This window comes from Melanaphis sacchari, unplaced genomic scaffold (assembly GCF_002803265.2).
Source record: "Melanaphis sacchari strain LSU unplaced genomic scaffold, SCAv2.0 Contig80_pilon_pilon, whole genome shotgun sequence".
NCBI classification, from domain to species: Eukaryota; Metazoa; Arthropoda; class Insecta; order Hemiptera; family Aphididae; genus Melanaphis; species Melanaphis sacchari.
In genome coordinates, this window is record NW_020271570.1 from 1,508,914 (window position 1) to 1,534,616 (window position 25,703).

Sequence of the window (25,703 nt, forward strand, 5' to 3'; positions counted from 1 at the left end):
ACCCGGTAGGCGGTAACTTTATTCGCCGCCGTATCTCGCGTGTGCCCTTTGTGGCCAGTGACTACGGATGTAGACGAAGAGTCTTCTTCTAGTTTCTACGCGGCGGCGACGACCGAGCGACGGGTCCGCCGCAGACGTCGCGCGCGCGTCTTTGTTCCGGCCGTGTGAAAAACCCGCGTCGTCGACCCGCAGCGATCGTCCACGGGGGCGTTGCACCGACTGCCGCCGCCGCCGCCGCCGCGAAGAACACACGCGAAATGTGGTAGTGGCGGCGGCGGCGGCGGCGGCAGTGACGAGTGGCGACGACCGCTGCGGCCGGTGTGGAAGTGGCCTGGGCTCGGGCCGCACGGTGGAGGACGCGCGGCGGCAAGTCTTTCGGCCGATCCCCCGGCGATCGCCACCGACCGCGTTACGCGCACACCGCCGTCGTCCCGCCGCCAAATCAGCCGCGGCAGAGAACTGCTCTCTCAGTGTCTGTCCGTCGGTCATACGCAATATACGACGCACGCGCCGCGGTCGTCGGCTGTTCTCAAACGACACCATCGACAATAATAATAAATAACGACTAATCGTCGTCTCTCGTAGTAACAGTACCGCAACCGTCGTTTCACTCGTCCTGTTCGAAATATATTATCACATTATAATAATATCGTACGCGCGCGCGCGTGTGACTGTATACGACAATACCTACGCATAATATTATAAAATAATATAAAAACGACGACGCCGTTCGTTCGTTCGTTCGACGGGAGAACCGAAAATTTAGCGACGCTCGTTCGGGGTGTGTCTACTACACTTTTTTTTCATTTTTTTTTTTGTATCGTCGCGGCACATTTACGCACGCGACGCGCACAGACGACGACTGTTTTTTTATTTTTTTATTATAGTTCTGTTCCGGCGCGTCGATCAGCCGACGACGACGGAAACCGCGGCGTTTCGATTGTAGGCGTATACCACGCCACCGCGCCGAGTCGTTCGCAGGCGTTACGCGCGCTCGTCGCAATCTCCGCGAGTAATGCGCACTGCGACAGACCCGGAGCCAAAGACGTAGTGATAACGACCTGACCGACGGCATCATCGTAACCCCGTTGGCGCGACGTGCCTTCATTTATGCGCCTAGGTTACGCCCGCGGAGAACGCAACCCCGCACGACCAACCCGTTGACCGCCGAGGTCCATGCGACCCTCTTGCACTCGCCGCCCCGAACGTCCTCGACTGTCCGCAGTACGACAAGGATCTGAAGGATCTCGTAAGTAGCGATAGTAATAGCAATCGTTTTGATATACTTGACGCTCCGGATCCGATCTAGGTACCCGCGATCTGTGTAGCTACCTACCTAACCTGGTTATAATCTGTTCGTTATCGTGACAACGATTCGCGATTCGCGCGATCCACGATCTGCGATAGTTTTATCCCGCGTATGTGGGTTAGGTCGGGTTAGGTTAGGTACGCAATGTTATATAAGATAGATTATAGTCATATAGGTAGGTATCTGCAAAGTCAAATACCTACTTCTACGCGTATTTTTGTTGTTGTTTATTTTATTATATCGGTTACGTATTCGCGTACGTCGAAACGACGAGACCATACTGTAACCTACTACTGTATAAGATTTTTGGACCTAAGGTACATTCGTAAATCACGATCCTACCACTGAGCAATTCGTTATTATTATCCAGCCATCCGTAACTTCCCTTATATTTTTTTTAACTGTTCGTTTATTTTTTTACGACGCACAAGTTTTCTCGATTTAATCCTTTCTTCAATTCTCACTCTGTTATTTTTTTCCCCTGTTGTATGTTTTCTTATGTTGTTTTGTCACCATTTACACCCCCACTTCCATTATATTGTAGTACTAATTATGTGATTCACCCCTTCTTTCCCAGATGAATATCTCATTTGCGGCTGGGGGTATTCAATACTCATACGTTTTTTCTGATGATTCGCTCGGAAATCGTCACTTCCCCGCGTGCTAATGTTTTTATATAAATCACGCGCTAATCACGACGTTATCGAGCCATGGTAATTATCGCGGTACCCGCCCTCCCATATTATAAATTATAATATTATAGCGACGTTACAGTGTGGACGATAATCAGAACATGCTGCAGTTACGCCACAAAAACTCTCTCCTACCATCACTGCAAATAATGGATCCGCGTGAAACTATTTTATTTTCTCCGAGAAAAAAAATCACCAGTTAATCATATTATATGTTTTATTCTTTGGTATTTATTATTTCTTTTACAATATTATATTATTTTATGCACGGCGGTGGCGTATTCAATATTTTCCCCGCGAACGATCGGTTTGGGATCCCATGAGTGTAGGCATGTCGGTTCGGTTGAAACAATCTACGCGAAATCAATATATATATATATATACCTACTTATTTCAGTAGTTGACAGATGTTCATGAGCACTCAAACAAGTCCAACTTATATATAAAAAATTTATAATATTATGCCTATATTATTATAATATAATAAATATATGTATACGTGAATAGGAAATTCATTGCGTTTTCATAATATTCACACTTGAGATGATTGTTATAAATTTATAATCATAGACTTTAGAATTTCGATTTCATCTTTTCGTATCGTAATACCTATTAATACTTATTCATACTATTCCGTCTCAAAACATCGTCCTTAGAGGTCATTCGCTCGGTTCGCGGAACAGGTTATATTATATTATTATCACCATTTCTTAAAAATATATACCTACATAGATACCTAATATATGGAAATTATTTAATGAAACAGTTTGATGGTAAAATAAAAATTAATTGAAATTTGATAAGTGTTTATATAATTAAATCCAATTTGGTTAAAAACGGATTATTTTATCCGTCTACAGATTAAATATTTTCCAAAATATTAATTAGCTTTAACACAATGTTAAAAGAAGGCCTAAATTATACAATTCATTGTTTACGATAATATCATGTATAATAATACATATGACCTAATAATATTCCATTGATCTACCTGTATCTACTTTTATGATAGTGTGTTAGAGAAATTAATTTTTTTTTAATGTTCTTGTGATGTTCTTGTATAATGTATACCATATAACTATACTTACTTTGAAATAAATTAAAATTGTATTTAAAAAGTTAATACAAATTATCGTAAATAATTAAATAAACAATAATATATTATATAGCATATGTGTTCAATACTTTTGTAATATTCAACAATATTAGTAGTATTATCGTATTCTTAATAATAATACCATCGTTTAACCGTTATAAAAATATTTCATAAATATTTCATGATACTAAAATTTGATAATAAGACTTATTTATGAACTTAGAGCAATTATTGTTATTTTTTCATCATCGTGTCATGGTTAGTATTAACTATTAGCGTTAATTAGAATTCAATGCAACGCACTAGAGCCGCCTATCCGTTATAAATCAACTCATTAGATTTCATGACTGGTCGCCCTCAGAGTGTATTGAAGCGAGTTAACGGTGCCGTTATTATGAAGTCACCCGATGGCAACGGATACCGCTGCCGTGTGGTGGATATTGTGCAACACGAATCAATTTCAATTTTTAAACACTGTAATCAAAATGATAGTGAAACTATATATAGGTACGCATAGGTAGATAAAACGTACACAATTGATTTTTAAATGACATTGAACGAGTTACAACGAAATTGAACAGTTTGTAAGTATTAAGCATTGTCTATACAACGGATCAAGCTAGGTCAATGTGAATTATAACAATTTGTTCTAAATTATTACTTATACAAAATAGAAGTTGTAAAAAAGTATCTAGTTAGTTAAGTTTTAATCTAAAAAGTAAAATCATAGTTGCCTATTAAATTTTATTGTGTATTTTAGATTTAAAGTGGATAAAAGCCTTTTGTTTTATAATAATGCATCTTATTGAAAAACATTTTTAGAATGATAAAAAGTTCAATAATTTTAAACAATGTAGTCAGTATGCTAGATTAGTCAATATGAATACCTTTTAATATTAAAGTAAAATAGAATTACTTATCCATACACAAATAAATATTTAAATGTCTACATTTACCTGAGAAATCACGAAAAACAGAAATACTCTAACCATTTTTTAACTAAACTATCTTATACTTAGTTATTTATATTAGGTACTAAAATATTTCAACAGTATATTAATTAATTTGTATTTTATAAACATAAATTATTAAGCATAATGATGATAATTATAATTTTTATTTTAAATATGAAAATTGATAGAACTAAAGAATAATTATCTATATTTTAAAATAGTCTCATCTTGAATAAAATAAAATTCCCTTTAAATTAATAGTGTAAATGTTCTTAATTGATGATTATTTATAAAAAAGGACCTGTGTTCAAATGTATAAAAAAAATTCAGATTATTAGTCATTACTCAATAGTTATACTTTTAATGAAGGATTATTTATTACGTTGAAATGATTACCTATACAAGATTGCAAACGATATAGCATTCATTTTGAATTTACGATCCGAGTATGGTTATCTGTATAGAATTTAAAATGAAGTTTTCTTATGCAATATTACATGTAAAACGTTAAAAAAAAAAAAAATAAAGAAGTTTAATAAATGATAGATTTAGGTACCTTACTTAGATCAAATGTTAAAACGCGTTAACTTAAAGAAAATAATGCTCAATCATTATGGTTATAGTTGTATGACATTATGTAATCTCAAGTGCCTATATTAATGTAATTATTTCGCGCTTTCAAAATGAAACATCTTTAAATATAAGGTCATCTGTACTGTATATTATTGTATATTGGTACGCATTATAATTTATAGTATAATAATATATATTTGTAGTATTTGTATGTTGTTTAATGCAAATGGGTATCAAATCACATAATATGCATAAGTTTTCTGTCGTAATAATCTGATCCACATGATTAATATAAATATTTTTACCTGGCAAGCAGCCACGGATTTTATCGCAAAAAAGGTTGAATATTTTTCTTACTTTAATCAATATATGGACGCGTTAGAAAATACGGTAATTTGTATAGATATCTCTTATTTTATTTGCAATCAACTAGTCGAGTTCTATAAACTATGAAGTGTTTATAATCGGAAGCAACTTATTTGCATACACATGAATACAGTCAAATTTCTGAGAAGAATCCATGTCGCTTGTAATAATATAATTTTATATTATCGTACTACAATAATTTCAATTGCATAAACATTATCTAATCGCACTATGTAAGATGGCTTTGGATATAAATCAACTCAAGTTGCACTTTGATCTTATCGTGGAGACACACAGACGTTATTACAATATATTTTATAGAAAAAAAAATTTCTGCATGTTACTAACTATTGTTATTGTATTGACTATAAACTTTATGTATACCAACTATTTCTAATGCAAATTGTATTCCAAGAAGTAATTCTTTGAAAATAAGGAAAACTATCTCGCTTCCATCAGAAAATCACGAATATGTGAGCATTTTAATGAAGCTCATTCATTTTTGTTTATCACACTTAAAAATATATATAATGTATTATATTGTGATACACCAAAAGAACTTTTGTTTCTTCATTTCTTTTAGTTTTTTAATGCTCACTGCTTTAAATTTTCAATAAAAAAACTATGAAAAAAAGAGGTTAAGTTCATAACTTCGTATAATTAAATATGTCGTTAAATGTGTAAATAAATATTTAAGTATTCAATTTAATGATTTACCTGCAACAATAAGACAGATATTTTATTTATTATTAATTATTTTGGCTCGGAAGTCTTAAAAGATATATATTTTTTTAATGTGATCCAATGACATACAATTCTAAATAGCTGATCCTTTTTTTTGTGTTTTTTTATATTTTCATGCAATTTAAACAAAAATTGTGACTTTTCATTTATGAATTATACAGAATTTTAAGATTAGAATAATTTTAATTGAATTATAAAATTATTGATTTGACAAAATATTTGTTAAATATAACAAATAAATATTTATATACTTTAAAAAAAAAAAGTTATTTTTATTATGTGCTATTGAAAACATTTGGTTTATCAAATGAAATGCATTAAAATTAATTAGAAAAAGTACTATTTATCTTATTTTATGAATTTTACAGCTTTTGAATTTTGTTGAAGGCATTTTTAACAAGAATTTTAGGTCATATTTTCATTTTTATTAAATTAACTTCCAAGTATTATAAATAATTATAATTGTACACAGTTATAACTATCATGTTGAGTTTATAAATGACATAATATTATAATACATAAATAATTTCTTAATGTGACTATTTTCATACAGCTCTGAATATAATATTAATTTTCCAGAAGTAAGAACAATAAATTATAAAATTATAATACTTAATACTTTTACATTTTCAAGATGTTTTTTTTTTGTATGAATATTTTGAACCAGGTAGAATTTTAAAATTTAAAATTGTATACATACCTACTTAAATATTTTAGTTATTATTTCAATAAAAAATATTTTTATAAAAATGTTTATAAATAATTTTAGATAAGCTTTTTTTATCAAATAATTGTTGCTATAATTTTAAAATTTAGAGGAATATAATGTAATAATAATAATAATAATAATAATAATAATAATATTATATTTATTTAATACTGATTAATTAAGAATGCTAATTTTTTTTTTTTTAGATTTTTTTTATTAATTATACAAAACACATTTTTATAAAATTTATTTTATTTATCAATATATTGTAGTATTAATTATTTACTTATTATTTATTTTTTATCATTGTATAATTGAAATTAAGAGACAGCAATTAGTTTTTCTTTATTTGTAATCTTAAGAAAGTAACTCATATGTATATGTTTCGTTTTGATGTTCGGTCAACGATTTAAGTAAAAGTTAAATCCTCTAATTGGATTATCTACCAACAACTTATAATTGTCTTAAAACGTGACTTAAATATTCATAGTTTTTCTTTTATATTAATTACAGTTAAAATATGTGGTTAAAAATTCTAGAACTATAAATACCATTTTATGGTCTGTTTTAGTTTATAATTTTGATTTAATTACTTTAATTATTGATACTAGATACTGTGTTCATATATTTTGACATGGAAAAGGTAAAGGTTTCGCTAAAAAATACTCAATTAAATGATTATTTGAAATATACGTATAGGCACCACTTTAAACAAAACATTGAATAAAATAAAAGCGAAAGGAATATTATATAAGTTTAAAATAAATTATACTTAAATAATCATTATTAATCAAGAAAAATAGGCGAAATTTATCAATTCCAATGGAATATTTTTAATAATTATTATACATGTAGATTTTTATTATTTAATAATAAATATGAGCTCATACATTAATTTTTATTATTTTTTGAATTGATTTTTAGATATGGTTACCTTGAATTTTAAATTAAGTGTCGGAAAAAAAACATTAAAACAAGAATAAAAAAATTAATTATGTATTATAAATATCTATACACATCTTTAGTGATGAATTAATTTTATTCAAATTTCAAACAGCATCTATGGTTTTATAAAATTGTATTTGGTTAAAAGCTATAAAACGTTCTTTGTTCATAGGAACTTACATATTACAAATTACTAAACATATTACTTATATAAAAAATTCAAAATATTTTGTATTTTAAAAAACCTATATTTTATGTGCATTTTTATTATAGACCGAAAAAGTAATAGTTTATTACTTGAAAATTAATTTAAATTTAATACTAAATATATTTGACAGTATTGTCATAGTTTGATTTTTACGCAATGTCGTCCTTGTATATTTTTTTAAGATGTACGCTATATGCAAGATTATCCCAATAAAACATAATATGTACTATAAAGTTATAAAATAATATAGCTCATTTCGATTGATGACGATTTAATAAAATATATGATCTTAATTATAATAGTTATCTATATACGAGTAGATTAAAGTAATTTTTTAACTTGCTATACCAAAAACATAATTACAACATACGTCTTAATGAAAACGAGTTTTCATTTAAGATAATATACTTTTCTATAAACCTATACTATTCTCATTTATTATTATTATTATTTTTTTTAATAGTTAAATATTGTTACATGTAATTATTATTGTACCGAGTATAATGCTATGATGTAAACATTTCACATATGTTTACTATCATTTTTGAGCTCGTTTTTTTTTTTCGGTGACCTATTTGTTAGCAATCGTTACAACTTTTACTTTCTATGTATATTTTTCTAACTAGCCGGTTTGAATACTTTAAATTCTAATAAATAATATTTTTACCTTTTTTTTTTAATTTTTATGTCACGGAGTAATTTACTTTTATAAAGAATATGCCTACCGTTAATTACGAGACACTATACATGATACGTCTCTAATTCATAAATATTTAAGTAAGTGCGAAGATTTTTCAAATTAGTATTTAATATTTAAGTGTAAAATTTACTCAGTAAAATTAAATATGTTTTTAATGTTAAACAATTATTAAAAATAAGGACAAGTTTAATTGCCATCTGGACAGAATGAATATAGGTCTAAATTAATGTGTAGGTACAATAATTAGTTGTGATAGACTTTGAATAAGTCCACGGATGATGTGTGATAAACGATCATGATGGTGATGGGTGTTAAGATATGAGATAAATATAATTAAGAAAGAACTAAAGTAATATAATATATTATATCAATATTCAATGATGTTTTTGACGTCAACATCCTTGAAATTTGACTACCGTAATATTTGTTTTCTGATCTACTATAATAATATTAAATACAATCATGATATAATGAAAACAGGTATTGTTAAATAGTGATTCGTTATGAGATAAGCTGTCTGTCATATAGATTATCACACATGTATAATACCTATCTAATTATACTCGAATTGGCGCCTATGCTTATATATTTGACATTTAATGTGTAGGTAATGATATCTCGGTATCTAAACATTCTAAACTGAAAACCCGTGTCTTGACTTCATCCTCAAATCATATACCATAAACATTGGTCGTATACTCGTAATATCATACGCTTGTGAAATATAATAGTAGACACTAGATATGTATACATAGAATTTTAAAACTCATGGGAGATAAAAAGTGTAATAATTTATATTAGTATTATTGCTGATTTTAACTGATCAAAATACACCTACTTAAATCTATACGCGGTCTTCAAGTTTTCCACTTGTCTCATTCGTATGCCGCAATATACGGATTATGGTTGAATTATCTGCTGTAACTTTTAACAGACATAATGAGATTTTTACTCAAGAAAGATAGGAGTGCTTAGAATTCGTAAGGGTTTTAGAACTTTTTGAAAATTAAATCATTTTTAAAGGTTTTTTTTAAACAAAAATTGGTTAGATTATAGGTAACTTGTTATTGTAAATATCAAGTATTACTTAATTTCAAAGATCAATAGTTGAATCTTGTTTGATTAGAATAAATTAAAATCTTTTAACAGTATTGTAACGGATTCCCATGTGTATTTATCGATATGTGATTCACGACTCGCTATTACCAACAGGTCGAAGGCCGGCGATTAACCTTATCCACCGGGCACCGAGGATATGTTATTATAATCGTTAAAGAAGATTCTACTGAATTCCACTGGTGTTAATAATCGGTCTGGGAAAACCGCATTGACTGTATGTTTTGAGAATTTCAATTTGAATTTATTAACAATTAGAACTATACAGCAGTCGTGTCTCACACCGCCATGATTTTACGCTTTCGACCGCCACGGCCGTGTCCGCCAAACCTAATCAGAGTGCGTTACACATCATACCCATCGGTCGTCGAATAATATCGCGCACATTAACTATTTCCGCACCAGTATAGACTGTTATAGCATTTAAAAAAATTTCATTTCCATATTTTTAATGAAATATCATCATTCTAACAACTAATGTGGATTCGTTTTAAAACATTTCGTTTGAGTGCGTGCGTACAATAACGTGGTCACGTGCACCACTCTAGTTAATTTTGCAGTACTAATGAATAATAATAAATAGCTCATGTATTCGATATTATAAATAATTTAATCGATGTATTTTTTATAATTTTAATTCGTATTAAAATATTAATTTGCTTTTATAGTGAGTAAGAAATTAATTGAATTTTGCCATAAGTATTTTAATCAAATCGTAGTTTTAGAAATATTTACTGGAAACGACTATACAATCTTGTTTCGTACAATGGTAAAAATAATTGACTTTTTTGTTAGTAAATATATAGTATTTTTATTACGCTTTTATAATTAGATTATTGTTTAGTTTAACTTTTAATTTTTTGGTTGTACGGTAATTACTGTTATTTTTCTTGTTTAATAATAGTTAGGTAATTCAATTAGGGTACTGAAATTTTTTTTATTTTTTCACGCAATCCGGCAAATAAAACTTAACGTGTGAATGTATAATTGTCTTGAGAATTAAATAAACTCACATAGAAATTTTTTTATTTGTTAAATTCACACGAAGAGATCACTGTGCTTTTTATGTATGATATTAATATTATGATCACTCATTGTCCTGAGTTCGACGAAATTTTTACGTGCATAATATCATGGTATAGTGGCCTTCTAGGCGTGGCATAAAAAGATAGAAGATCCTTGATCTGAATTAAAATCCTGTAGTTATGTTACCGGTATGATGTAATGTTTTTGACGCGATATACATCGTTTGTGTTTATTTTATATACTTTGTGCTGTTGCATATGTTGATGGAGGTGGCAGTTATATTGCTGGCCATCAAACCCATTATATAACCTTAAACGATCATTCTGGATGTGAAAAAAACACCACTCATCAAATCTATCTAAAGTCGGAAGCACAATAGGTAGAAGAACGGATGACTGTAGCCGACTTCAAACACACGTGACTCGCTTGTATCATTTTCTTTAGATATTATTTAGTAATATATAGATAGTAGAAGTGTCAATGTATTTTATTAATGGAGCTCTTTTATTGACTTAGTTTGGCTTTTAAAAGAAAAAATTTAAATTGATGATGAACTGATCAACTTTTAATTAACTTTCAAACAACATATGTTATTGTATTTTTAGAATATTATTCAGTGTTACTAAAAATTTACATCTAAGGAATCTATCACGTATGTTTATTGAAAACCATTCGTGAAATGGTATCAATACTTATATATTATTTGTTTTGCTATAATACTTAAATAGATTATATACCTATATTGTAATAAAAAGTTTATTTAATATTTTTTTTTTGTTTTGAATTTTTTTCACCGTAGATTTGACTGATGTTGATCAAAAACAAGCTTAATCATTGAACATTTTAATAAATACTACGCGTTTATTAATTTATAAAAATATATTTATATCATAACGTCTTGTATAAATATACATATTGTATATAATTATATTATAGTTTAAAATCTAGGAGTATTTTTTTCATTCTTAAAATCTATTAATTATAATTATAAAAATTGTTTTATTTTTTTCGCTACGTTTAAAACTAGTGTAATACTATATTGTAATGACTTTATTATTATTATTTGTCTTATATTACATTTTTATTGAAACACATATTTGTAACTACTAACTATAAACATCGAGAAAACTATTTAGAATATAATGCATCCAAGATTCAACAATACGTCAATGCATCATATGTTATTCGCACGTTTTGATGTAGTCCTACTGGTGTTAGCTAATTCTTCGTAACCTTGGCTTGTATTATACACCAAAGAGGAAATGTATAATAATATCTGGTCGAGTACATACTACATAGAGTTGTTTCACTTTCAAATTTCAATATTATTTAACACATCATATTTAAAATAAAAACACGTTTTGTTAACAACAATAAAGATTTGAGATAATATGTGTTGTAACTTGTAACTGTATGTAACATAAAGTAATAAACTCACCATTTAATAATATATTTTAATAATAAACTGTAGCATTAATTAATATAGCCAGTAACCATAAGTACATACAATTACGTATACCTAATATTGGCTCGTGTACTTATATATTTTACCAACTACAGTGTTTTAATTATATGATTTTAAGAATATTTTAAATTAAACTGCAGTATATTGTATATACCTACCAAATATATTAACGTTTATTTTCAGACTTTTAATGTTTCAATGTTAGTGTTGTAAACTTTTAAATGTATTGATTATTTTTACTGGATCGTAAGAGTTAACAAGACTCATTAGCAGTATAGTTCACTGTAGTGTATTATATTATTAAACACTGCATGCACACGTGTCGTATATTTCATTGGAACGAAGATTATTACACCAAGCACGTTTTATAATTTAAAACGACAATGATTCGTTGTATGTAAACAAATGTTTAATAACGTGTTACGCATGTTATACGCGCGATTCTTTATAAAAGAAATTGTGGTATGGACAATCATCGTTATAGATGGATGGATGGGCCCGATACTTATAATTTTCTGTATGTAGAACATGCGATGACGTGCATGTAATGTTTCCAGAGTAGTATATTATTGTAATTTAAATACTTACGCGATCATCTTTATGACGTACAAAATTAGAGATAGATAGAGAGAAAGAGAGAGAAAGAAATAAAAAGATAGAAAGGGAAATAAGAGAGAAATAATATGATATTGACAAGGGGGAGGGAAAGAGAGGAAAAATCAGTTCACAGTGAAAGTTTCGTCCTCTGGTCCTTATACATAAATGCACACACACAGACGCACACCACTATACCTAACATACATACAAACACTTGGCTGTAAAATATATACTATAAACACATACTCATACACGTCGAGCGCGAACTATATGGAATCATTCCGATACAAGACCAGAATGGCACGCGTGATAGCTGACGCGTAACACTATTGTTCAGCACTCCTGATGTAATCATCTCGCGGCAACGTACGTATTATTGGTATATGTTGGTATATTGTATATAAATATATAATATATACCACTTTCGTTTAAAAAAAATATAATAATAACAATATTAGGTACTTTCTCAATGCCACCGCACTTCTTATTCATATATATATATATATATATAATAGGTATATAAATAAATTTTTATAAAGGTAATAATAAATGTCGAGTGCAGACAATACGTCGAATCGTCAACTTAATCTACTGTAAAAATTTGAGTATGCTCGATTTTTAGTGTTCAATAATTATTAATATTTGATCAAAAAAAATTTTTTTCTTTTTATTGAATATTGAGTAGGGTAAAATCTTTTATCACGATTCAATATCTTTATATCTTCCATTCTTGTAGAGTTCATAAACATTTTCGAAAGTATTTTTTTGAAAAATCAAATGACGGCTATGGAAAATCAATATTTTGTAGTAATACAAGGGTAATCTACTTAAAAATACACTTAATTAATATAAAAACTGTACATTGTAATACAAGTATCATTGTTTTCTGTAGATAAAAATAGTTTTTTTTTTATTATTATTATTTTTTATTAAATATTAAGTACAATAAATATTCTAATATATAACTAAATTACCTACAAGCTGAGTTTGTAGTGGTGTAAATGATCGTATATTATAAAAATTTATATAAGCAGTAAGCACATGATTTAATAATATACCCATACAATATAAAAACAAAAAAAAAAAAAGTCTGATTTCTGTAATTGACAATTTTCGAAGAAAACACAAGTGTTTTTATTTTTTTATCTTTTAAATATATAGTTTATATCTTACATCTAAATGCTATAGATATTATAATAATATCATTAAAATTAATTCCATCAATACAGTATTGTTACATACGTACGTTACACAGTTAACTATTAAGTGTATTAAAAGAATTCTGTTGTTGTTGTTGGAGATTTTAACGAATGTAACTAAAAGTAATGATTCTAATTAATATACTTGTGTACTTGTTAATGAAAAACGTCATGTTGATGGTATTTTAAAGTTTTACTTAAAACTTTCATGTGTATTAAGTTAACAATTAATTTTATCTAGCATAAGTTATTAGATGAGTATTATTTATAGTAGGTATATTATAATAAATTTAAAAGTCTATTTACTAAATTTTAGTCATTTCTAGACTGTTGTAATATCAAACTATTATAATATTTATATTCAATAGGTATAACAATTCAATGTATTAACTATAACAAGTGTTATATTAGTGTGTGTGAAAGTGTAACCATATTTCGTTAGAACCTTCATAGATTTGTGAAGTTTGTGGTCGTTAAAAATTAAACATTTTATTTATGTGCTAAAATTTCTTATGATGTTATGTGTAAAAAAAATCTGTGATAGTTTAGTTTAACTGTATTTATCATAAATTATATAAACAAAAACGTTTTTCCACGTTTTTATTTTTACTGATTGAATTACAGGTTTAAATCATAAAAAAGAAATTTTTTTATTACTCTAATTCAATATTATTGTAAATATAAATTGTGTGTACACTGTTTCACAGTTTCGAATCATATAATATTAAATATTATATGTATAATAGAATGTAATTTCCCAAAAAGCAGATGAATTTAAAAATTAGTAAAATTTACTAAATATGACTATACATTTTTAAATGTGTGAGTCTATATTTAATAAATTATATTTTATTTTATTTCAGTAAATTAATATACAATTATATAATATAATGTCGACTAATTTTTTGAACTACAACGATAGATACCGTTTTAATTAACTACTTATTATACATTTAAAATATGTGTATTAGCGTATGAGAAAGTATAAATTATAATTTTGTCAACATTTTTCTAACTTGTAAGTTAAAACTTATGAATTTTTAATATTAATTTCCATTAAGAATTTTTTTAATAAATTAATAATAGCTTTTAATAGCTTGACGAACATTTAAGTAATCGTTTTCTTATCATTTCTTTGTAGGTGTTATAAAAACGTTACTATTATAATATTATGAATGATAATAACTATTTTTCTCCAAAAATAGAAATAAATCGAATATTAAAGGTTGAAGAATAAGATTAACTTATTGTTAAATGGCGCAAAATTTATTACAAATTAATGTTTCGATCAACACTGGTGTCTAATTGTATCAAGCATACGAAATTAAAATTTAAAATTGTTGACATTTTATTACTTAAATAAATCAAAATACCATTAACTAAATGTGAAAGTCTTTTGTTTTAAATTAAAAAGTAAAATATAATTATAACGAAACTATGATTGAAACTGACAGAAAGGCAAAAAGTGAAAATTATTAACGTACATTATTATAACATTGATAAAAAAATATGTGTATCCATATATCCATAATATATATATGCCTATTTGTATATTCTATAGATTATATTTTATACAATATATTATTAATTTACTTTATTTTATGGAATTGTGGACTGATAAAACATAATGTTATGAAAGAAAATCACATCACGTGATTAATTATGAGTTATGACGAATCGTTTTATAATAATTTTACATAAATAACTCATATGTTATGCATTGAACACTTAGTAATTAATATGTTTAGGATGCGAAGAATGCTGTTTAGTGTTTGTATAACTTTAAATACTGAAAGTGCTCTTACTTTCTTTTCAAAATATTCAATGAGCTCATTAAATAAATAATGCCAGACATTTATTATTTATATTTATATAGGTACAATATGTTCCAACTGAATTTATTTGTAAGTAATTTAAAATTGATAACAATCCACCAATAACCAATTATATCATTTAAGTAAATAGATCAAAAAATATGAAAATAACATATTATTTCTACTTTTAGTGAAAAAAAAATCGGTTTTATTATAATATACCTACTTTTTCATGCATAGTAATAAAAATAGGTAGTTTAGTTTTACAAATAATCGAGTGGTTGTTACTACATACGGTAAATGTGTATGAGATGTGAAAGCCTCATTTAATTATTCATAGTTGATCATAAATTATTTGAACTATTCTGTCCTCTTGATCAAAATATTATTTTTCATCTTATTAAGTGTGAACCGTATACATGGTTTATGCGGTGTTGGGTGTACCTACTTTATTTGATGTGTATAAACTATAAACATAACAATGTTTTTAATGACGGTAAACTCGTGAACCTGAGTTAGGTGAATCTAGTAGCCAGTAGATATAATTAAAATATAAAAACTGTATATCAACTAAGTACATTTTATAAATATTATAAATTTATATCTTTCCTTATCAACTATTCATAAATTGAAACATTACTGTGTTAGATAAAGAATGAATCATAATAATCATTAAGAATTAGCCCACGATATTTAAATAGTTATAATACTTCTACAGGATGCCATCCATTGGGGACTTCCCTTTTTTGTTATTTAAATTTTATCTAATTTACTTATTGTATAATGTGTAAATATAGATTATAAATATAAAACTTTGTTTAAATAAAAAAATAAAATACTTCTCATATTAAATCATATTTAGTCAGATTCGAAGATTATTTTTTGTCTAAAAATTATTATCATGCAAAACTATTTTAGGTTGTGAAAATATTATGATGCATAAATATAATATATTTACATGTATACGTTAGCCGTGGGACCTATAGATTAAATTTAATACTTTTATTTGAAACAATTTACTTAAAAATAATTGTATACCATACTTGAAACATTTAAATCAATACATAATAATATAAGTTGTCTATAAATATATATAAGTATATATTTACACAGTTTAAATTTATTTCGTTAGGAAAGAGTACATTATGCCCTGTTAATACTTAATATTAATACGAATTTTAAAGTAACTACATAGGTGAGATCCATGTAATAAAATTTATTGAATACGCGTTATTGTTAAAAATTATATTAGTTGTTAACAAAGTATTTGATTATCATGTTAATATTTAAAATATTATTTTCTTCGATTTAAAAAATGCCTATTTTTGTGCATGTCTAATTTATTAAAAATAATTAATAACTAATAAGTATAACGTATCAGGCGATCATCATTCGTCATGAACTCATGAATCATAATTTAAAACAAAATATACAACTAATAAATTTAATTATAATAGGTAATAGATAAACGTAAAGCGTATTATACTAAATAAATGTCAACCACTATTTCTGTAAGGATACTTTTACACGCGTCACTTTGTAATTATTTAGTACCTATATACATCTTGTAATTTGCATTATGTGATGTGAATAATATTTAAAATACGCGTAGGTAGCTCATAAGCGTATTAACACATATTACTCGTAAACGTAATGCATATTATATTATATTCAATGGCGTGTCTGACTTCTTTTCGATATCAACGAAATACATAGATGTGTTCTCCAAATAGACGTCTTATTCTTGGGAAAAAACGTGATAAACGACTTTTTGTTAAAGCATTCATTAAGAACGTACGTACAGTGTAGTGCACTTAAGGTCCGCGTGTGTATAGTGTATAAATATTGTTGTATAAAATGTGTACTTGGATATTTCGCCCTGAGGTTTTCAGCAAAACCACTGATGAGGATTATGTCATACCGATTTTTCCACGAATATTTGTTAGCAACCATATTATTATGTAAGACTATTATAGATTATAATATAATATTATTATTATAAATTATTATAACATCTATTATGCGCATAATGTATTACAATGTCGTACGCTCGTTTATACAGTTATTATTAACATATACACTCGCACATAAATTGCAGACAGCCGCTATGTTATAAATAAATAAATATATATATATAATTATGTGAGACGTGTGCATATGTAGGTACACAGTGTCTTAGTAAAAGCATAATAATTTTTTAATAACAATTATATTTTTTTAACATCATATTATCATCTCTGAACGCGCGTGTTGCTGACGCGGGCGGGCACGCTACGGCCGCCGGGCGCCACCGACCCGTTTTTAACGACCGACTAGAAATTTGTTTCGGAGCCTTTGTATAACGCGCGCACCGTGTGCGTATTGTAATAATATCGTTCAACTGCAACGCCGTTCGCGTAGGTACACGTGCACGAGCATATTATACACGATAATAATGTCAATATAATATTACTATGTGCCTGTTGGACGTGGCAGTAATTATCGCAACAGACATCAATTTCATAATAACTCGCGAAAAACCGTTCGAATTTTCCGCAACGAACCATAACGACGTTGCCGCGCTGTGATATGTATACAATACGCTTACCTACCTATACATAAAAATACAATGTATAATGCCTACATAGCGCACTCGTGTACGTGTATAATATATATATATATATATAAGCGTGTGTTTCACATAACGAGATCAAAGTCGTACGCTGTACACACACGCACACTCTCATACACACGCGCATACACAGGTGACGGGTCCAACCGTGTAAGTATTGTAAAAATACAAATATGTGGTAATATTTGGGCTACGGCTCGTGCTGGAAACTGGTAGCGTTTTTTTTTTTTTTTTTTTGTTTCTCCCCCGTCATCGTGTCTTTTCTTTCTCTCTCTCTTTTCACTGTTGTCTCTTGGCGGTCTACGCCCCGTCTCCTCTGTTTTCCTCCGCTGCCGTCACTCCTCGTTCGATTCCCGATAGCTTATACATATATATATATATAGATGTGGTCAGACCAGTCAAGGTTGTAATGGTCACACCCAAGTATTTATGATATTGCAAATGCAATAATAATCACGTATAGGTACCCATATTATGATAATAACAAAAACAGGTTTCCCGACCGCGTCGATTAAAACTGGCATTTGTTACAGATTTTTTTTATTTGTTATTTTGGTTTTTTGTCAGCGTCATTAGTCATTACACATATTAGGGTGTATTATTCTACTCGTGTCTAGTATATAATATAATTACAATATTATTATATTACAACCTTCGTTGGTATATAGGCTATTAACTGATATATATAGAAACCTTACGCTGACAGTAGCTAAGTATTCAATTTCTGTATATGGTGATTTTTTACTGAACGAAAACTTGCACATCGACGGCTGTTACAACCGTGTAATTACCAATTACACGTCGACGATGTCTAATATTAATTGTTATAGTATTAGTATTGGAGCTATTTTTCATTGATTTACTTACGTTTGTTTTGAGTAGGTAAAATGATAAATGCATAATAGTTATTCTATATAGTATGTCAATGCACGTATGAACCGTTACGGTATTTTTGTAAAGCAATTTTGTACCATTTCAACATAATATATTTTGATTATACTGATTCCCTCCCCTCCCTTCGCGGTGCGCACACAAAAGTACTCAAAGAATCTGCTCTGGATCATACACATATACAGTTTAATTATCATATCGCTGAAATAATTCATTATTCACATTATTTTAGTAAAATGTGTAAATTATTAACAATTGATTTTATTACACAATTTTATTTATTTGTCAGAATGTCAAGTGTGTACGTCAGATTTTTACTGTATTTTATTTGTACGCAAGTTGTTATGAGTATATATAATACTATAGTTTGAAACGTGTTTAATAATTCACTTAAAAGTTAAAATATTGTGAAAACCGACATATAAACGTATAAACACGATTAATATTCTTATATGCAAGTTTGATAAACTACTTAAGTGGAAATTTTAGCTATTTTGTAGTGCTAATTTTAATTTTAATATTAATGTAAATTGAATTATCATAAAATTTAAAGATACAAATATTAATATATCTATGTTCTGCCTGTGTTTATTTCTGTTATTTTAATTTTAAAGATGGTTATTAGAACTTTTAAATTTTAATATTTAATAAATATTAATAATATTTGAACTCACTTGTATCTTTATTACACAAAATTCCTTAAATGGTATAAAAAATTATATGTACCTATTTGAAAATATGATCTTTAACAATTTAAAAACTTGAAATATGACTAAATCAATGTATTATTAAAAGATAAAAGAGGGTTGAGAAATGAGTATCCTTGATAAATCATTTTGTATATATTATGAATTTGGCACTCATCATTAATTTTAATTAGATTTTGATAAATATATGAAATAAATTAATTTGAAAAAAATGTATTATTTTGTTTCTTACTTATGCTTCTGGTTTTATGAAATCAATTTTCTTTTGTATTAACTAGATTTATTAATTTTTTTTTTTTTTTGTTTCAGACTGAAATGAGACGGCTCAAAATTATATTTATTTGTAAGCTGACAATATGTAAGTGAATTAAAATAAAACCATTATAATACTATATAATATCAAACATAGATAATGTTTATTACGTATATAATTATATTATTGTAGGATACGTTAGAAATTTTAAGAATAATTTGTCTCATCAACTTTTTATTTAAAATTTAACTATACAGAATATTATAATAAAGGTTAATTAATAATTTTCTTTAAAAAATGTAAAAATATTGAAAATTTTAATAGCTTTTGATAAAGATTATTTATTATGAAGATGCGCTATGTATACCTTAAAATCATTGAGAATTCAAGTCATAATAATTTCGTAATAATTTACTAAATGGTTTCAAAATAAAATATTGTGGTCTCTGTGCATTTTAAATATATCATATTTCTTAAAGGCTTCATTTGCTAATAGGAAGAACCTTGTAAAAATTATTAATACATTTGTGAAAGTCATTAGAGGGCGTTGTCTGTTCAGAAGTTATTTTTTATATCGATCTAAAAAGTAGGAATCAAATGTAATCTTGAGCAACGTTGAGTTTTTTATTTTTTTATCTTGAATATTATATTTTATACTACTTAAAACAAAGAGGAGAACTGTTGTACGCTAATACGTATAGTTAGGTACACATTATTTATTATGTATACAATATTTGAAGCAGTTTAATATGTTTTCGTGTAATTATATCATAATTATTATTGATTTATTTTAGAATCTTGATAATTTAAAATTTGTTTTAAATTTATGGTAAGAATATTTAATGTAGGTAGAAATGTATAACAAACTATAGGTAATTATTTATTTAACTAGTACTTTGTCGATCATTCTATCATATTTTGGCCATTAATTAAATCTACGTAACGTATTATGTTTGTAATAAATAATCTGGCTTATAAATCACAAATACCCTCGTGACTATAAGTTATAAATAATATATTATTATTATAAACATATGAAGCAATGCCGAAAAGACACCGTAGGCCATTGTCCTCGTATAATTGCGAGGTTTATTCTATGAAGTATAGGCGTAGGGTGATTGAATATTCGTGAGCGAGGCTATAGACATATCGTACATTTTACTAGGTGATTTTAGGGGACTTAAATTTTTTGAATTTTTTATGATTTAGACGGACTATACATTTGGATATAACAATTTTTCTTGAAAGGCTAATACCTCTCTTCAAGAACTTCTAAGTCCGATTATTCAATAGAGTAAAACGATTTTCATTTACGAAACATGGTCCAAATTCTTTCAAAAAAATATTTAACTAAAAATTAACAATCCAGTACAAAACAATTATTGTATTTAGGTATTTAAGTACAATTTTTGTTAGTGCTCATTTATATACAACTAAGCTTGTATTATAATTAGTTATAACTTATAATAAAATATTAATTCATTTTTTTATATAATTATATTATTTTTGTTTTTTAAAATTAAATGTGTTATAACTTGATACTTAGGATAAAGGATTAATAGTTTAAAAAAGGAATACTATTCAAAAAAATAAATAGTAAACATTTCTTGGAACTATAAAAGTAGAAATTTAATTATATTACGTTATATTCACTATATTATAAGACATGTATAAAAATTGTAGTACAAAAATGACATGTTGCAAAATATCGATAAAAAAACTTCATAGTTGTGTACGTAATATTTACTCATAAATATATTTATATAAAAAATAAAAGATATAAAGCAATAAGATAAAAAAATTCAATAACTTAAAAAAATAATAATAAAAAAGGTGTCCTTGAATTAAATGTTCATTTAATATTTCACAAAGCATGTATGACTCCTGTAATAATTTTATATATTTGATACCAATACAATAACAATAAGTAATTGTGTACAAAAAATGTATTCAACGTAAAATATTTTATTATACATTTCTAATTTATTCTAATATTGTTCAGATTAAGTTTTATAATTAAATAATAACTATAAATTATAGTTCTTAACTTCTTTATGTATCAATAATTATATTATACGAGTCATCTAATTATGTATTCCTGTATAATTATTAAACAATTTGTTTTCTATTGGATCGAAAAAATAAAAATAAAAAAAATTATAAAATTTAAAACATGATGATAATTATGTTAAAATGCGGACATTAAAATAATGAATAATATTATAGTAAATGTTTACAGTATTAAATAACATCCTGCTTTTGGTATAAAAATAATGAATTAAAAATTGGATACTATATTTTATTATTTATGCCGATCGATGGAATATTATTATAAAATCCAGTGCCCAATTTTTATTATTTTATGCATTATGAATGTAAAAAGTAAATACACGTCTTATTATCAATAATCTATTATTATCCTAGGATATGATTTATAAAAATGTTAGGTAAAATTTTGTTCTATTCTAAGTGTTAAATTGACTAATATACACACGAATTCTTAACAATATAATTAATTATTTTTGAGTTAAAACCTTACCTTAGTATAGAATAAAATGTATACAGTACACCAGAATACCAGATGCTTATAAATTGTGAAAATAACGCAGCTATTGTGTATTTTAGTATTGTCTTAATATTATATTAAATTATTCATTGGTTCACTCTTCAGCAATAATATTGTAACCGTTGTAATTATAATTCATAACATTAATACTAATACACGAATATAATATGTTATACTTGCACAGTACAGTTAACACCCACGATTACATACGTTCATCGATATTACTGACTTATGAAAGTCAATCTATTCGTAACTTTCCATTGACGTTACATATTGATATTGATAAGTGATTACGGTATTTATTTGGCAAGAATCGTACATAGTGAAAATAATATGTTAAATATTAATTAGATATTTATTTACATAATATAATAATACGCGTGAATAATCACGCACAAAATACGTATGCGGTTATTGAGATTAATTTAAAATTTTCAAAAATATAGTTCGATAAATTTATTTATATGTATCATAAATATCAACAAAAATTAATACACATTTGTTTACATGATTTCTGAACTCATACTTATTTCTTATTTAGATCATCAAACTATTCATCAAACAACAGATGAACAATTTATTGAGTTAAAATTATGAACTGTACGTTTTGTTCGATTCAAACATAATGTATCATAGAACTGTGACATAAATTTTTTAATTTTCAATAGAAATGGTATACGCAGTATTTTATTAAATTCGTACCTATTCAATAAAAAATTGACCGATTTGATAAATTATCAAATTTTTGAATTAAATATGCCTGTGATGAATAAATTGGTTAAGCCAAAATATGAAAATATAAGTATTTGAAGGTAAATAAAAACAATAATAAAATTGAATATTTGATGTTTTATATTATTGTTATGACAATCTGCCATGAAGGTTGACGACCGAAAATTGGTCTCAGTGTACGAATATGTGGTAGACGATTGTCCTATAACGCGCAATCCAAAAAAATAAAATACCATGTAGATGATTCGACGAATATGTAAAATAATAATAAATTGATATGGGCTCAGCGTACGCTGTACGTACACTGTATCATGTTGTATATTATATATCATACACATTAGGCGCATTTCAAGTGCATTCACACTGATCGAAGATCAAGGATTTGTATATTTTTTCCTCACTGTTCATTTTTTTTTATCACCGCATTATACAAAAAATAATATGCTATTATGTATAGTGCACGGTAGATCACAATATCATTACAATATGTTTATGATCTATATAGTTGCTGTGTAATGATCGATTCAAGGAGAGAAAAATTTTATAATTCACACTTGTGACGCCACATGTGGCCTGTGCTCCGATACAACAGTAAACTATTATTCTATAAAAATATATGTACATCACACTCGCGTATTAAACGGTTTGTTTGTGTCATCTTATTCGAACTGTTTTAAACGCACAAGTATGCATTTAGAAGAATTACGTCAACACTTGTCCGAATACATAGGTGTACTGCAGACATTTATAATGTTTTCGGCGCCTAATTACGTGTTTATTGGTATGTTGCAATGCCACCGTCACGTTTGTCCAGGAAACGCAATGGGGTCTGGTGGCGCATGAGCTCGTGTGGTGTGTGCTTGTGAGAGTATCTCTGGGCGTTACCGTGTTTATGGGTTTTTAAAACTGGTTCATTGCAATGCTATATATCGCATTAATTCATAATAATATTAACAATCGAAAATGTATGCCACTGTTACACAATACACAGAATATTTTACATGTCGTGAATTATACCTGATTAAAAATGCATCGGGAACAAATCGAACTATGTACTAAATAAGTATACCATACCTACTTAACTTATAAGTATGCTACAAGTACTTATTATTATTATGTTGGTATCATCTACTGCTATTGGATGTAATTTTTCCTGGATGATAAATTTATATTTTTTGTTTTTGGTGAAAATTCTGTAACCACATAGAAAATAATTTGTATAACAAATAATTGTAAATAATAATATGATGTACTCTTATCTTGATTAATGCTCATCATTTAGTAATTATTATCGTATTGTTCCGATGATACAATTTCGTAGACTTAACGGAAATATTGATTTATTGACTGTAATTCATTTATTATATTTTTGTTAATATTGTATATTATTATACAATACTAATACCTGCACTCATGTATCAAATAAATTATAAACTACACGGTGAAATTACAACTGGCTATTAGATGAATATTAATAATAATTTAGTGAAATCAAAACAATAATTTTATTCAGAACATTTTTTCTTTCATTGAAATTTTATTGTTTGATCCACTACGTCTGAAGCTATTACGATATTATCATTTATTTTAAAAACGAAATATTGATTTATTCATTATTGTATAATTTATGAGTTTGAATTACGATTATTGCATTAGACCTTAGGGCTTAGTTTGTTTTAAAACTTACAAGAAGTATTATTTGAAGTTAAAATTTATTAAAAAGAAGCAAAACATAAAAACATAAGTTTTTAAATCAATTTTTTTAAATTAAATTTTTTTTTGCACATTTCTTGTTTTTTTAAATATTAAGTTCATATTTAATATTTAAAAATAAATGTATTTAAAATTTAATGTGTTCCGTTTTTAGAGCTGTGAATCTTCTGCTCCAATAACTTGTAATATTCTTTTCGTGCACGATTTGTAATTAATTAATTATTTTTTTCAAGTGTTCTTTATGACAAATTAAAAATTAAAATACTGAGACTTTATGTCTGTGTAGTTATATGCTGCAAGTTATACGATCTGTATTCTATACATAAATACTAGACAAAATATGTTATTTAATCATTATTAATAACTATATTATACTGTCTCTGTATTATATCTTACTCTGTGGTATTTATACATAAATACATGGGTGCTGATTACAGATACATAATAAGTGTAAAATGTGATGGGCTTTTTAAATTATTTTAACAGTTTCTTATACAAAAAAGTATGTTCATTATCCAGTGAAAACACTGAGTCATCTCATGTGACATAGTATGAATATATGTTAAACAGTTATTATAATTATTAATATACATTGAAGGTGAATCAATTGACGTTTGTATATTTTAATTACAGGTTTACTGACATGGTCCGTATTTGTAGCGGAGTTAGATGCGCTACGAGGTTCTGCTGTTGTACTTCAAGCGAGAGCGAAAGCGGA

At 27.2% G+C, this 25,703-nt stretch overlaps 1 long non-coding RNA gene across 1 annotated transcript; it reads left to right on the forward strand.

Moving 5' to 3' along the window:
• Window positions 1-268: 268 nt before the first annotated feature.
• LOC112602012 lies at window positions 269-25,703 on the forward strand. Its single transcript, XR_003115080.1, has 3 exons — window positions 269-1,249; window positions 20,031-20,079; window positions 25,619-25,703. It is a non-coding gene; the product is annotated as an uncharacterized LOC112602012 (long non-coding RNA).